Source organism: Nipponia nippon, unplaced genomic scaffold, assembly GCF_047370975.1.
Source record: "Nipponia nippon isolate SJK-2023a ecotype South Korea unplaced genomic scaffold, ASM4737097v1 scaffold_3, whole genome shotgun sequence".
NCBI classification, from domain to species: Eukaryota; Metazoa; Chordata; class Aves; order Pelecaniformes; family Threskiornithidae; genus Nipponia; species Nipponia nippon.
Window position 1 is genome coordinate 98482235 of NW_028262347.1, and position 17902 is coordinate 98500136.

The window sequence follows — 17902 nt, forward strand, 5'->3', positions numbered from 1 at the left end:
CACACAACTTGGCAAAACACAGCTCCTTCAAATTGCAAACATCATTTATAATAATTGGCAGTATCTTCCAATTGTGCTGGCACTAGAAGCTCCAGAAGAAAAAGGGGTTAAACTATCCACACACCATCATTGTGCAACTAGTTTTATGGCTCCCTTCACACAGCTTAATATTAAAACCACAGATACTGTTGTCTATGGGAAATTCATAATGAATAAAAGCTAAGTATAATGTTGTTTTCAGTAAGAGACCATTTACAGACTAGCTTCTTACCAGCTCTGTACAAAATCCTTTTAGATGACCTTGTGGAATGCCTTTGTGGAGCAATGAACATCAAAAATTATTGCAAGGATTTTTGTCAGAGTTTACTCTGCATTAGCTAAAAATGTTCATCAAATGCAGTACATAAAATTATAAGAAGTGGTTTATGACATCCATTAATAAAAGCATAACATACAAGATGTTCTTGCATTTTTCTTTCTTTTGCACCTGTGGGCTTTTCCAGAGCTGATAAGAATAACTCTTTGTTATATTTCAGGGTGAAATTTGGTGTGTATGGGAAACGACAAACCGATGGCTACTGTGAATAAAGAAGCCTGTTTATCTAAATGATAGAACATCTAAATAATGTTTATCTAAATGATGGCACAGGCATCCTGAGGACAATTTTCCCTTACACATGCTGCTGTCTCGCCGATCTGAAAATTTGAAAGAGTATCCTAGTTTATGCAGCATTACTCCTTGGCCTCTCAAATATAGAACTATGAGCAAAGGTCGTCTCCTTCTGTTCTTTTTGACAGGGATACCTTTCCACCCACAGACGGCTAGATCCATTACTCCTCAACCCAGTCTGCTCAGATAGAAAAGGCGAGTAAAAATATGTGTCACGGCTTTCCAACACAGGATGTAAAACTGCCTCACTGCGAAATACTTTCTTTTGGTTTTGTGCAAAATGGCAGCCAGATAATTTTTGTATTTGAAATAGCTCTACGAATTTGAATCGATCTAAATTTCTTAGTTTCTTCTTTTAATATGCTAAGTAACAATGTCTAATTCATCAGGCTAACATGAGGGAAAAATATGCTTCATACTACAGCCAGTTCTACTAGGCATCCAAACATCAGATATCAATAACAGCAAAGTCAGATATTTTACTTTCATAAGTTTCTGAGTAAAATATCCTTGCAGTGACAGTTAACAAGTAAGAAAGGGATCTGTAAAAGCAAATCAATAATCTGTTAGGATTATTACACATATCTGCGAATTACATGGGTGTAACTGGGAGTAGTTAGAGAAAATTGTTGAGGATTAAAAACTGAATGGAACATTAGGAAAGAACTGGAAATATCAAAATTCATTATCTACATTTCCATACTACAGTCTTACTGCACCAAAAGTTATGTCTAGATGAACATGTACAGGGACAGTACTGAATGCTTAGACAAATTAGGGATTTGGGCTACATCATTAAATCCCAATACTATTTTATCAGAAGCAGCAACAGATGACGACCAAAAAAAGAAACTCCGAGGAAAGACCCCTGAGGATCGATGGTTATCAGACACATATTGAGCTGGCAGATTTTAAGGAATACCAAATTTTTTTGGCAAGCCTCGCAGTATTAACTTCATCAAAATGCATTTTTATGTGAGATTCTTTTACAGCTTTCCAGTACAACTTTAATCAAGCCTCTTGGGCCAAAACATGTAGAGGTCTCTGAATTTAAGTGACAAGGAGCAAAGGTGTTGGTTCATTTTGAAAACCAAATTTCAGAGAGGTGAATACCTGGGGCAGCCACTGAGGCTGCAGTTCCACAGCAGACCAAGCCTGCCTGATTGCTGGCCCCTCCAGTCCAGCCTCTGCACCTGCTCACTCCTGGCCATACCCAGAATACAAACTGTAAAAACAAACCAGTCTGCTTTTACCAATTTTATTTCCTGAGTCAGCAACCAAGAACAACTCAATGCACTTTTAGCAATATCTACCATTCGTTATTCATTACAAAATATCAAAATACATACTGTAGCAATACATTTTGAAGAACCAAAATACTCTCACACCAAAAAGCAAAAGCACTTTTCCTTGATACGTTGCAAGACAAAAGCATGTGGATTTTAGCTTTACTATTGAAACACATAGACTAACAAAGCAAACTGGTTGAGTTTGTACTCTATATGCTAAATGCACAGAGTATCAGTTTTGCTTTGAAAGACTAGAGAAAGAACAACACTTGAGGACAAACAACAACCATTCTAGAAACAAACTCCACATTTCTGGAAGAAGAGTTTACCAAGTCAGTTGGGAATAATACAAAAAACAAACAAACAAACAAACAAAAACCCCAAAAAACGAACATTCCTTTCATGCAAATATGATTAGCCCTATTCTTGACTATGCCAGCTCAAATTCTGGATGCAGATTTTTTTCTCTATAGCATCTGGAGAATTCATTGATCCTTTGTGTTGCCATGTGCAACAGAGAAAAAAATTTCGTATATTCAACTTCATATCTACATGACAGAAATCTTATAATCAGAGACTGCTAACAGCACCACAGTATGATAGTCCTCAAAAGGCAAATCAGATCAGCTTCAAAGGCACTTCTTACCTTTCCCTGCTCTGTGACTTTTTATACTGCTAGCCTGCAACATTGCTGCACTTCTTTCCACAGACCAGCTGTGACTGAAAGATAGGTCTGTAGCCTGTCCTCCCTTACAACAATCAAAGGCCTATGGGAAAAAGCAAGTCGACAAAAAGCTGATGTTTATTTCAAGTGCTCAAACTGCGTATAGTCCTATAGGATTAACTTACTGCTAGATATTTGTACAATTGTTATTATGTTCATCTCAAATTATATTTCTGAGTGACTATGGGACTATGAACTACTTTTTGGTAGCTATTGCATCTCACTCTTTTCTCCACCTATATTGCGATCACCATCAGCATTTCACATGTAAAACCACTAAAGTACAATTAATTAATCCAAATGAGATTATGGTAAGCACTATGCAGTTTTTTAAATAATGCAATTGTATGTGTGTGTGTGTATATATACACATGCATACACACAAATTCATATCCATACAATTTTAACAAAACCAGCTAGACCCTAACACCAACCCATCACACACAATAATGCATCATCCCTATTCAATGGCCTGGTCAACCTCTGGTTAAATAGTAAAGCCAGGATCAAGACAATACTAGCTGATGGTATGTGGATGGAGACCCTACTTTATAGTTTATAGAAGTGTTATTTTCAATTATTACTCTACCACAAGAATATGTATTAAGGAAGTACAAAGAACTGAAATATTGCACATTTTGCTTAATGCACTGAATATAGTACTTCAACAATAGTGCTTCCCATTCAAAGTCCTTTCTAACTTTCAGATCCCATATCACTAAGTTGTCACAGCACTCTTACTATCAGTTAAAATAAACTAGGCATTTTCTTATTAAGTTTGGTAAACCTAATATCCCAGTTCAGAACAGTACATGTCTAAACTCAATGGATGCCAGTGCTTTAGATGAGTTTGTCAACTGAGACCTAAGTGAGAGAGGTAATGCATTCATGTCACCTCCTGTTTCTAAAGTACAAACTATTTCAGCAATTTCTTTCCTTTTGATTTCTTCAGCACATTATGAATGATGCAAAAGCAACAAATAGCTGAGAGTGACCAAGAAAAATACTATTATGCATATGTCAAAAAAAAAAAAAAAACAAACCCAAAAAACAAAAAACAAAACTAAACAAGCCAAAACCATCTTGGTAGGCCAAATCAAACAGCCGATCTAAAAAGAAATTAAAAATCTGTTTATGAGCTAATCGCTTTTACCTTTAAAGTTCATCATTACTACAGCACAGAAAGAGTAAGGTTTACAGCCGATTTAGCAAACTGAAAACTCATAACTGTCAAATAAACTTTTCTAAAACAAAATATAAAGGCAATTTCCAGCAAGAATAACATTTAAATAAATGTTCCCCTAAATATGTTGGGGAATAATGCATAGTGCTATTTTTGGTTCCTAGCACGCTCATCATTATTTTCAGAGCAGTCTGATTAATAATCTATATTTTTCTGTTAACACTGAAAAATAAATTAGTACCCTAGGAAGCTTCCTTAATCGTGATCCTCTGCTCTCTAGAAATTGGAATTATGCTACAAAATCTCTGCACACAAGTCATCACACATGTTATTAATGGTTCTGGTCCTTATCTTTGCATAGGAAAATGCTCATCAACAGAACAGAGATTGTCTGTGATTAAATCACACTAGCAGCAACATTTATAGTAGCGTGACGGCACTTAGGTGATCTTTAGCCCACAACAATCCTGCTAAATTTGTGACTTTTAACAGGATCTGTTCATGAGAGATCTGATCAAGTTTCCCTTGATATCAACAGAAATCCCCCTACCAACTTCATCAGGAGATCAAATACAGGAAAGTCAAATCCAAACCCAAGAGACAAAAGCTCAGAATAACTTGCCAATATTTCTAAATGAGACGCTTCATTGTTGTGCTTTGTTATATTCAGCTCTGGAAACAAGAGACCTTGTCTCCTTGGCTGACAGACTCCTTAAAAATACAAGTTCTAAATGATAAATTGTACTTGTCTCTATTCAGGACAGGCTTTTTCACAGCAGGCTTGTAAGGTGCTAGGAAGAAAGCTGATAGCAACTCTCTACAAATTCAATTCTAAAACAGAGTTGACATTAAACAACACAGATGAATTCTGTCTACAAATGTAACCCAAGCAGTCTGCATCCACAGAATATCTTATCTTAATGTTTTTACTAGAACTAATGCAGTCAGAGGGTCATTTATCATAATCTGTAGTCCTAAAATAAACGACCATTGCTATTTTTGAGGGTTGAAGAGTGCAGGTGAGAGTTACAGGAGGCAACAAGAGGACCTCCCAGTTCATGAAACAGGATGCCATGAACGGGTGCAAAAAGACTCAAAAGGATTTGCTCTTGCAAATGCTGTCAATTGAATTTGTGATAACGCTCATGAGAAACGTAGCAGATTTCCTGGAAGCACATTCCTGCAACTGCTTGCAAGTATGCTTACTGCTAAGCTTGGGAATAAACTCTTCGACTTGAATGAAACAGCCACAAATTTTAAATGGTTACATGCATTCTTTATAAATAAGGACCTGAGAAAGGTGTGGAATACAGCAATATAGGCTTTGCACAGATGATGCAAATATGGCAAATATGGAAAAGGAATAAACCCCTGGATTCTGACATTTCAGCTACACCCCTGTTTTTCTCTAGTTTTTGTGCATCTTTAGGTCTGAGAAATGCAAATAGATCAGCATCAGTATTTGTTGTTAACCATTTTTTGTCAAAGATACTTGGACAGATTTGAGACATGCTTCTTTAAGGAGTTGTTGAACAGGCTGAAGTGTATATTTGGAATAGGGCTGGAACAGGGCAGCTTAGTATGGCAGTTAGTATGTTGGTGCAAAACCCGCAAACCTTGTCCTGGAAACTAACTGTATTGTACCAAGGATTTGCTGAAGTTTGTGTGCAAAAAATCACAGCAAATTTAGCATAATAATATTGTGCATAATGTAAAGCTGAAAAATCAGTTAGCTGTAAACATTTGATGTTTGTTCAAGCTAATTAATCCTCTAATAGCTGCAGTATTCAGATGAGAAGCTCATGAGAATAGATACGTAATTAGTTTTCCAATATTCTATTTGTGCCAATTCCATAACATTCTGTTTTGTAACAAGCAAAGAGCATAAAAGGGGCGATGTTAGATTACTGGAGAAAGATAAACGCAGCATTTTAAATGGTGGAAGCAGGAGGGACTGGCTGTATTATGTACAAGGATGCTAACGGTAATGCTCAGGAAGACCCAGGAAGAAAAATAATCAATTTGTAAGCTCCTAGAGCACAATAAAGCTATGAGAAATAGCCAACACAAACTTGTCAGGAACAGATCATGTCAAACCAGTCTAACTTCCCTCTTTGACAGGATAACTGGCCTACTGACTAGGATACAGCAGTAGGAGTGACATATCTTAACTATGCTCAAGCTATTTGCTCTGTCACAGAGAGCATTCTTAAATGGAGCCTAAGAAAGTTTCCTCCACAGGGAATCAGCATAAGCAGGATCCACAATCAGCTAGAAAATCATAATGGAGCCATAGTTATCAGTGGCTTGCTACTGTATTAGCAAGCTGTCTCCAGTGGGATTATATGGGGTCTACACCGTATTCTGCCCAGTCTATTCAGTATTTTATTAACATCATCAACAATGATATAAATTACACATAAGAAATTTAGGAATGTTACCAAAGTGGGAGGAGATGTACTTGGGAAGACAGCAATTAAATTCAAAGTGTTCCTGGCAAACTAGAATTTAAAAATAACAGGACAAAGTTCAAACTAGACATGTGCACGAGGAGCCTGGAGAACCGTTAGCAAAAATCACTCACACAGAGGAACTCAGTAAGCAGGAGGTGTAGCGGATCACAATATTAGCCAATAATATAACTCAGTGTGATTGCTAAAAAATACTTTTAAAAACTGAGAGGAATGTTATATGCAAACAGTGGTGGTAACTATTCCACTCTTTTCAATGCTGGTGCCTCTCCAGCTGGAATACAATGCCCAAATTTGAGCTCCAAACTATAAAAACCAAGGAAGCATCCAGAGAAAAGCAAGAGAGATGAAAAAATACTGGAAAATATCCTGAAAAAAGGAAAGACTACAATTGTTTTGTTTACAACACACACAAACAAATCTTTAATTAAAATCTTTAAAGAGACATTTCAAAGCCATGTACACAAGAATACTGTGTACCTTATCTTGGGTGGATTTTAAGTGGTATCTCAGGACACTTACAGGCCTCATTTCTATGATGCTCTTCCTGAAATACTTCCAACAATGCAAAAAAACCCCCATCACTGAAAGTCTTCATTGTGTAAAACAGATGTAAAAGCAGAAAGGTTTACACAACAGAGTTGCAAATGATAACTTGATGAGATAATCCGTATAATTCAGAAGTAAAAAATGAAAAACCTACTTAATCTGTACCTAATCTAAAATTAAACCATAGAACATTCTTCCCAAGAGAAGCATACACCATGAAAAGATAATACGGGGGGGGGGGGGGGGATCAAAAGAACTTCTACCCTTGATATCAAGAGAGCAATCACCCCTAGTGTCCCTACATGCTACAGTAATCACAGAAATGAAAAAAAATGAGGAAAGAATTCTACTCTTAATTCAGATTTAACATCAAGTAATTGGGGAAAACCTCCTTTTTTCAGCTGCAGAGAAAAATAAAAAGAATAATAATATCTATCTTCCAAACCACCTAAGATGTTTTTAGTATCGCATACTGATGACAAGGAAGGACTTGAGAAGACTCAGAAAAAATATTTTTAAAATACTTTGGCACTCTGTCACTAACCTCAGTGGATAGAATTGCATTAGGCTTGTTAAATGCAGACTAATCAGGCTTTCCACAGGAGATCATATGCCTATGTTAACTATCTATAAGAAATTGCAACTTACTTTCATAGGGCTATGATTAATTATGAATAAGCTTTACAAAACCTTTTTTTTTTTTTATGAAATCTCTTTTCAGTTCAGTGAAAGCTAGGAGGTGCTTGAAATGACTTCACTTGTACAAACTATACATTATCTCTACTGGAAATCTGCACAAAAGAGAATTCTCCTACATGTACCTACAAAGGAGTGATGAAAGGTCAAAGAAAGAGAGACAGTATTGCTATGGGTTTCTTTGTGGGTTTTGTACCAATAAATGAGCTGAGTGGGTCACAGGACTGGATGTCGTGGGAGCTGGATTGTTTACTCAGCTTTGCCATTAATTCAGAATGACACTGGACAAAAAATCACTAAGCAGTGAACGCATTGCCTTGTTTGAAAAATAAAGTTAGTAGTACTACTTAGTTTTTGGAATCTTCTCAGTCTATGAAGGAAGACTACTAAATTATTGTTATCACTCCTGAGTCTTTGCACCCTATTTTAAGTAACTCATTCAACATCCTGTAGCCAGCAAACCTAGCTGCTCAAAAACAATCTAATAAAGTCCAGCTCCCCACAGTAAAGATTAATTGGTTGTTGTTCGTAGCATGCTTTAGAGTTGTTAGACAAAAGATGCCTCACAAATGGTTAACACTGATTTCAGAAACAAAATAGTTTACACAAAGCCTTTGTTTTAGGACATAAGAAAAAAGGTGAATGTACACAAATAGAAGGATTGGTCAAGTCCCTGATGATATGACAGAGAGGTGGGATAAAAGTAGCGTATATCTGCACGAGGAGGGCAGAATGGGAAAAGCGTCTCTTAGCTGGTTGGGTATATGGCAGCTGCCACCTGGAACCTGCAAAGCAAAAATCTTAGAACAACATGATGCTTGGCCTACATGATCTGTCACTCTGTGGGCACAACGGTAGATCAGAATCCTTCTAGGGCTCTCAGACTGGACTTTCCATGAATTACCAAGCCAGACTGCTGACGGAGAGTAAATTTCTCTGTGCCCTTCCATGGGGACATATTCCCAGTGCCTGAGTGAGAATCAGACTGCAGGTTTGTGGCAGGTGAGAGCATGGGACATGGCTCTGAAGTCATCTATTTACATACAGTGCCTTGTATGGCACTGAGCCTCATTTTCAACTGATGGAATGATTTGAAAGGAATTAACAATTAATTCAGCTGAGAATCTCGCACATTGTCACATTCTTGGACCTGAAAGTTAAAATAAAATGTCATTTCTAATGGTGACTTTGAAGTTTACTCTTATGAAAGTTAGCATTTAGATACGCTTTAGGCCCTGACGCTTTCCAGGGACTACAGCAGTGGCCAGGACTACATTATATACCTGGTACATCAGCTCATGCATTAATAGAATCAGATGGGTGATACATTTTTGGTGGCCAGCTCATCGTGGCCACCAAAATTAGCTGATCAGGTTAAATTTCTGCTAAATACCAACACTGGCTTTTGAAGCAGTGTTATCTAAACAGACATACCACTGTCATAAGCCTCAAGCTAAAATGCCAAGCACAAACCAACACATGGACTTATGAAAAGAAATGCCTAAAATAATCAGGTGGGAGAAAAATTGCATTGCTCACCTTTATTCCTGATCAGTTCAGCTTGTATTTGCTCATGTCACACTTACGCATGTCTTTCTCCTGATATATATTATGGTCTGCTAAACAAGCTCAGTGACAGCTACAGGGGTGCCTGTTCACCTCTGAGCTTCACTGTGTTACTGCCAGACTGAGGCTGATTTTCTTGAGCAAAGTATAAAACTGAAGGATGGAAGGACAGGAGGGGTGTATCTGCATGGAGGTGGCCCGCAGTGCTGCAGCAGGCACACCAGCATCTGGCCCAGCCCTGGGGAGCCTTTTCCTTGTGTTGCTGCTGTTGGGAAAACCACTCCTGGGTACCCAAGTACTCACCACACCTGACTTGCACCTCCCGCATCATCAGTGGCAGAGAAAATACGTCCAAAAAGAAAAGAAAACAAAAGAAAAAGAAACAAAGCAAAACCAAAACAAAACCCAAGAAGATACCTAAATGCAAAGAACTGCTAACAGGTGCTGATGACTGATGCACAAAGTAATTGCTGCAACAGAGGTGGGACTTGGAAGTACAAACCTTAATAATAATTTTCAGCACCCACTAGTGATATTTTTTTTTTCTGTGCCTCTTTGTGGTGATAACTGTCTTATTTATGTAATTATCAAGTGTGTAGTGCTAATGAGAAGTTTTTCCAAGAAACAGAAATATACACTGACAGTTTTTCAAACTGTAAACTAGAGTGGAGACATTTCTGTTGTGAGAAAGTCTCAGTGTCAAATCATACGCTACCTTGTCACCCACTGGTTATGAGAAAAGGAGGGTAAAGAGATGTAGAGCTGCTTGAAGGAAAAGCGACTGTTGTTTTTTTGTCGGGGTTTTTTGAAGATAACTTCTCTAAATTATTTCTTACAATTTGTCTATAAAATCCCTAAGCTGCTTGTAGTAGCCTTCGACAGTATCCATTGTACTTTTAAACATGAGGAAAAAAACCCCAAAACTTTCCTTAAGCTCATTTAAAGGCAAGGTGTTAATTCAAACAGAAGACATTGTCTGATGAGTAGGAATCAGTAACTTCTCAATACCCTGAATCAGCTACACATTATCAATGATGCTACAGCACGTGATGTAGTTCTCATGAGCCACAGACTGTGCTCAGTACAGCATCGGTTTCCATTGCTTTCCCCATACTTTTATCCAGCCTAATGAGGGGTGTAATATGGTGGGACACAGAGTTTCCAATTCTGTTTTTTCACTCTGCGTGATGTTTCACTCCCAAAGCACTAGAGCACAGCCTAACACTCACTGTTTGAAATAAATACATAAATAGATAGATAAAAGCACCACAATAGTGTGGGATACTAAAACAATCCAAAGAAGGAAATGTAGCCTGAGCTTTAGCAAAGAAAACTCCATCCAGAAACATAAACTATAGGAGGCAGGGGATGCTTCTAACAGAATTACATGGCAAAGGAATGCTAAAGCACACACATGCAAAATATGCTCTAGCAAATGCTCAAAAAAGGAAGGATATAACCAACAAAATTAACCCCTTCGTATTTTGAAGCCAAGTGCCTTACATTTTCTTTTACCACCTTATCCTGATAGATGAGAATCCTGCTCTTTCTCCTGTACATAGCACACAGCCGTAAGATAAGAATCTGCTGGCTGAGGCTTTCCTGGTGCATTTTCTGTAGAGTGCTGTGGAATGGTGACCAAGTTGTGGCCTTTTTTTTTTTTTTTTTGTCTCATTTGTCACAGCAAGCTTTATTTATTCATTCAAGTCAATCTTCCACAGAGTGGCCTTTTGCATCTACCAGGAAAACAACATGTCAGTGAGAAAAACAACAACATCATGATTCATGCTAGAAGCAGAGTTCACTGTCTGCTGGCCCTCAGCCCAGATCCTGAAGGGTCCACACTTATTTTGTAAGCCGGCATTACCATAATAGCAGTATTTTATTAGCAGAGAATTTCAAACTCTTAACGTATGTCTGGCTTTTCATAGCTACATAATGTGTGCAGAATCCAAGTTTTTCTTCACTTTCTTTTCACTTCAATCCAATGAAACACATTCACTTCAATCCAATGCAACACCAGCACCTCTTCTTTCCAGAAGTATTCTGGCACCCTCTTTCATATCACTTTTTTTTCTTGGAATAAAGCCTCCTTCTCAAACCTGTTCACTTTCTTCCATATTATCACTTCCAAACACCTTTTATAACAATTTTCATATTGTGACTGTACAAACCATTTTGAGATCAAAGAGTTGCCTGTAAACAAGAAAAAAAGTTGAAGATTTATGAGAGAGATTGTTTGGTGCTTTCCAGGCTGGATTTTTTCACTTCAGCTGCTAGGTTTTTCCTTTCACAATTAAGGATACTTGTTTTTTCCACAGCTTCTGCTTTGGTCACATGTGGTGACCGCCTGAGGCCTCACGCTCTTCAGAGGATCCTCATTCTATTCTGGGACATGCATTGGGGGACACCAGAAAACACAAGACGGCAGCAACAGATAATAGCTGAAAGCACCAGCTCATACACTGACTGCTCTCATTTAACAGTCAAGCTATAGAGAACCACCTGAATGTAAATAAAGCAAAACACAGCCCCCACAATAATACAAAACAAAACAAACCCCTAGATTTTAACTCAACTTTTCAACTGCAGAGTGTTTAGTAAGAGACAATGCATGCTTCATCATTAATGCAAATATAGAGTGATTCACCAGTGATGACACTTGTTTTCAGAGGAAATCAATGTTCCAATGTGATTGGAGTATAAATATTTGTGCTAAGAAAGATGATAAAAAAATTGAGACAGTGTCCAGGAATGGAGATAGGCCACTGAAAATTTGGCTCAAAACTTTCAAATGTTGAGCCCATGCCAAGCAATCTGCTTCACCAAGGAAATCCCCAGTAAATAGCCCATTTCCTGAAAAGTGTACAGCAATTCTACAGCCAAAAGTTCCCCTTCTGACTTGCAAATAGAAATGCTTTTAAACAAAAAAGCAGCAGACTTAGTACAAGTAATTTAATCCCCGTATTCAGCATCATAGAACTCTACACAATGAAACAGTAAGGCGTAGTACAGCCCTGCAATTAGTTGTCCATTTCCAGTTTTAAGTACTGAAATAAAAGTGGTCATTAGGACATGGATGGAGATGAAACTTGAATTAAGAAATGGAAAAATATATATTCCATCCTCCACTTCTCCAAGAATGCTTCAGAAAAATAAGAGTCAATGCCAATGTAGCCATGTGAATATCAAACGAGAGACAAGGGAGCTAACACACAGCTCACAAAGGAATCTACAGCAGAACCAGAAAATGGACTTGGTCCCAACTTGTATCTTCAGGCACTCCCAAGACTACATTGTTTTAATCAGATTTATAGTACTGGCATATAGCTAAACTATCAGCGTGCATATATGCCTTACTATGTGTTCTATAATTATTATGGGTAGCAAAACATTGCATTTCTTTGTAAAGGACCAACATTCTGCTATGATCTGTTACAACACTTGGAGAACAGAGGATTGTAGTCTTTGCAGCACTGCCAATATGGGCAAAACCCTGATATTGATAGGACACAGCTGTTCCCTACTCAGGTAGCCAAAACATTTATTGCCACCCTGAAAGCTCTCCACAAATAGCATCTGTCTAGTTATTATTTGTAGCATGGCAATGCTTGGCTCATACCTGACAGGCCCTGGCAGAGATGGGACCATGCAGGTTGTGGCCTAAGGTCCGCATCTTTATGTTACATGATGTCCTTCTGAGGAGTATTCTCGCTGTAATAAAGCCATGTAATACCATCTGCATCAGTATGACAAGAATGTCTTTAACAAATTGCAGAAAAAGCTATGGGAATTACTTAATCCACAGTGTCTTTGCTTAACAACAAAAGAAAAGAGCTCACAGTGAAACCAGCATGGAAGAAAACGTTTTATTTCAGTCTGTGTCTCTCCATGCTTTTTAAAAATTAAGTATGTAATTGAACTGGTGTCATAGGGAGGAACAAGAGTTAAGAGTCTAAGAGCAGCTTTTTGCATGAAACGAGAGCTATAGAGAAAGCTCGATGTTAAAATAAAACATCCCAGGGTCACTTTCCAAAGCACCATCAAAAGAAGTAGGATCACTCCATCTTCTTACATGCATATAAAATAACTGTCGAAGTAAGTTTTGTCCAGTAGGTTTTTTCCATTTTTTAAGGGTCTAAACATTGCAATGAGCTCTACAGACCTACTCTCTGCTGTAAAGCCTTGGCACAAGATTGGGCTAATGCTGCTGTACTACTTCCATATGTGAGTGCTTCTGACAGCATTGATCTGCACTGCCTGCAGGAGCGGCTCAAAGTGCCACAGCATGGAGTACCTGCATGATTCTCCACTGCGCACTGAAGATGTGCTCTTAGAGATTTCTACGGAATTATGAATTTTCACTTCCTTTGCTAGCCATTAACCTATGAGCAGTGTACCATGGATAGCTAAAGGGAAATTTATCTCCATTTTCAAGGAAAAACTTAAGATAGTATCAGTCATAATCTATATGTTTTCCTGATACATTTCCAGGTTTATTGTATTTTCAACATTTAACTGACAAACATAATCAAACCTAGTTTCCATCCTGTTGTCATGATTATCAGAAAAAAAGAGGCTTTCTTTCAAATACAGAAGCTGGTTTCAAGCACAAAGTTTCTCTTTCTCACCAACACTCTCTTAAACAACAAGTTGTATTAGGCAATCAAAGACAATCTTCAGAAAGCCACAAATCAGACATCATGCATCTGGGTCTTTTTTTAGAGTGCTTCCGCTTTCCTACTTTAAATAAAACTGAAAGGGAACAGTTTTATTCACAATATATGAGAAATAGTTCAAAGAACTATTTCCTCAAAATCTTCACTACTCAATAAATGATTTAAAATAAAAAATGTAAACATTCCTGCATATTGAAAAATCATGACTATTCTTTTTCACTTTTAACTATTCCAAGTTTACATTCAAAATAAAAGTTTCAACATTTAAAAAAGGCTTAGTTCCTGCAATCCTTGCAAATCCCTTCCTAGAGTAATAGATTAATAACCACCTTTTCCAGGCCAAGTTGCTACCCATCTCATATCAGACCATGCTGCTTGACATTTCCTTCCCTATGACTAGCATCTCGTCCCTTTTGGCAAAAGGCAATGAAAATCCAGTAACAGCTCCCTGTTCTAGGTCAGTATTTCCTCAAAGCAGACACTACATATGGCTCTGCCAGAAAGTCCTGTAACAGTCACTGCAGCAGTGTCTCCAGTATCTTGGAAATACCGCAGATGCAGCAGGGTGCCAGATAAGCCTAACTTCTCCATCAGCACCACATTGCTGACACCACTGAGGTTACTTGTCTGTGGCCTGAGACTAAAACACAGCAAGTGGCTCCAAGACGCAGCCAACTGAAAAAGGTCTCAGCATTATTTCCACAACTACTGCATCTCTCAGGTGCCAGTCAACCTGCTGGACTTCCAAGAACCCACACTATGACAACTTCCTACCTGGCAAACAATATATCTTTTGCTATCCAACTGCTCACGGTTCTCAACTAATGGGAAGTAAAAAACTGTTCAACTCTCTGGATTTCCTATCCTCCTCTTCTAAAGCTCCATTTTGCTAACAGCAGAATCAACGGCACTGATGAACGATAACAACAAACCAAGCAAGAGACATCAAGATAACTTTTAGCATCATGATGAAGTGCAAGTCAAAATAGGTGCTATGCAGGTACAAAAAAATAAAATGAAATCCACATTCATATGTTGCAGCAGCCTTGGCATTGCTTAGAGATAATACTCCATCAAAACTAAACTGCAGTAGTAACATTCAGAAACAGACTCTGTTGCCAAACACCTGGAGCCAGTCTTCACATATCAAAAATGGAGGGGGAAGGAAGAAAAAAAAAAAAGGTATCTGCTTCCAAAGTCAGTGACTTCCAATGACAAAGGAAGACTATGTGTTCACAATTAGAAATATTATTCACAACCTACCCACATAAGACACATCTTTTGTTCAACATCACTCTCACAGCTTTCTTGGGAAGTACAGTGCTTCTAATTTTAAGCCTGCAGCATATACGAGTCTTTTATATTAGGAAAAATCACGACCTTTTGCATTCAACAATAAACAGCACTCATACATTTAAAAACAATATTTGGGGCATTATTTTAATATTATCATAATATCTCAACAAGAAAGATGCAGCTGAAGAGACATCACTGCTGTATTCTCTAATACCAAGTATACATTGTCTAATACCATGTTCTGCAAAAATATCCCCCCCAATTCAGTGATTTCTTTGGGATTTTATTAGCTTTTTTTGTCTTTTCCTCCAAACCACCATATACAAGTAACTGGGTGGATAGTGAAAAAAACCCATAAGAACTTTATACTCCTACAGTACTTTCCCACTTCTCCAAAAATAAAGATACTATTATGTTTTTACACTTGCTGTAGGTTCCACTACGTAATATTCTGAGGGGCGTGGGGGTTTCCACTTTATATACATAGTGGTATAATGCAGTATCAGTGCTAGCAGGAAGCTGCTCTCTTTACAAAAAGGGAAGCTGGCTGCCTGCAGTTTTTTGAAGTCACAGCCTAGTTTAACCCTATGTGGGCACATCCACCTTCCACCAAAGCTGAGCCCATTCAAGTCTTTTCAAGTGTGATATGCGGTTGCAAGAAGCAGAATAAGAAATGACAGAATAACTGCGTTGATTGTACCCATGCATATGCCTAGCTCATAATGCAGCAACTGCAAAAGGTCACATCTTGCTAAAGCTGAAGGTCAAGATGCTTCACCTGGTAACTGCACGTGGATCATGTTTAGGCCATGGCATTAAGAGGCTTTTTCTGATTCTCAGGCAAGATGATGCGTGTCCAGCTCTAGACTTATTTGTCATCCTCACAGGTAGATAGGGAAAGCAAAAGGAGATACCCTACAATGGGAAGTCAGTACCTTTGGTATTAGAGCACTTTAGGCTTTACTGAAAAAAGAAATCTTTACAAGGAAGGTGCATAAACATAGCTGGCTTCCCAGTAACCTTGTTTACTAATAACACAATCTAAATACAATTGTATGCTCTTACTGTGTTAGGTTCTGCTAGCATCTGCAGCAGAGATTGGAAGGTCTGCCAGTAGGTCTTTGAATTATTTATACAGAAGTCATCTTCATTCTCAAAGTCATTGGAGAAGCTCTCCTGAATCAGGAACATATTTATTGATTAAAAAACAAACAAACAAAGAAAAAAAACCAACCACACAAAAAAAAAAAACCCACTACAAACAAAACAACATTTTCACTTCAGTTCCAAGCAAAATCTGCAGCCGTTAACATGGAAGTGAAGCAACATTGCTTCGTTGATACTATTAACATGCAAAACCTTTGTATCATATGAAAGTAACAGAACAATGTACATCCAACTCAAAATTGCATTTTTCATGTTTCTTGCTTACTTCCTCTATTTCCTTCTGTTTGTATAATGAAAATCAAAGAAATCACATTTTGCTTTGAAAACAGACACTTTGATTTAAAGTGACCCATAGATTAATTGAGACCACAGGAGCCCTAGAAGTTTTTTAAAAGTTGGTTTTAACTAAGAGATTGATCAAGCACTAACTGAAAACAATATTTGTTGATGACATTGAATCACTGTGGAAAATTCAGACTTGAGGGTACAAGTACATGAAGATTTATTCCTTAATTCCTTATGGCCATGAAGTCATTATTGCTCTCATAACTGACTGTTAACCTACGTGGTGTAGAATATTATAAAATATTTATACATTTAGCCACATACCATTTTTTGTGCAAATAAGTGGGGTTTTTTAGTCTGATTTTCAAGGGAAATGAGTTTTGCATGCTTATTCCACTTGTCTGTCAAGCTCCCCCAATATTAATTCCAGTGAGTCATTCAAATTTGAAAAAGGTAGAGGTCTCAGTGCTAAAAAAAAATACCTGCTCAGAGAGGAACAATTCAGGTTAGTGCCATCACTGAAGGAAAAGATCTTCAGCTGTAACAGACCCAATGTGCCTGGTGCCAGCCAGCATGCTCACAGCTCTATTTTAATAGCATATTTAAAAAAAAAAAAAAAAAAAAAAAAAAAAGCCTTGAAACCACAAACACCCGCACCCAACTCAGTGGTACTAATCACAACATAAAGTTCAGCTTAAGTAATGCAGGAACAGTGAATTTCCTGTAGAAAAAAACCTGAAAAAAACCCCAGTCCTACTAAAAACGTACAAGAGTCTGTTTTGAAGTTGGTCTGTAGTGAATTATGTCTGTGTTTATCATAACTACAGTGTGTCTTGAAACAGCTCAAACCTGGATTGTCTTTCTCTATCTTGATATTTATGTCACGTTTAAGACAGTTTAGTAGATATTAGACATATATAGTTAATGATTTATCCATCATTCTGATGAGATATGATTGTGCTGTCACTTTCCTTTATGCTGCCATAGTACTTCTCAAGAAGAAAAGAAGATTTATTATTCTTCTATCGCCATAACTGCACTAAGGAATAAAATTCTAAATTTCAAGGCTTTTGTTAAACAGTTTTCAGCATGCAGTTTAATAACCATTCAATTTAGCAATGTAAAAATTATTGATATTTTACTAGATATTGCTTCTTAATGACTATTACACAAAACTGCTGTCATTGGGGGATTGGGATGGGGGGTTTAACCTTTCCAACTCCTTTCCTATTGCCCTTCTCTTGGCACCTGGTATTTAAAATTCTGCCTTTTCCCCTTCTTTGTAATACCATAATTTGTGTTATTTCCTCCTTCTTATGACCCTCCC

The 17902-nt window shown here is 37.7% G+C and overlaps 1 protein-coding gene across 1 annotated transcript in view; it reads left to right on the plus strand.

The window, feature by feature from the left end:
- RASGEF1A (RasGEF domain family member 1A) overlaps positions 1-17902 on the plus strand; it is a 179947-nt gene that overhangs the window by 105165 nt on the left and 56880 nt on the right. The window lies entirely within an intron of this gene.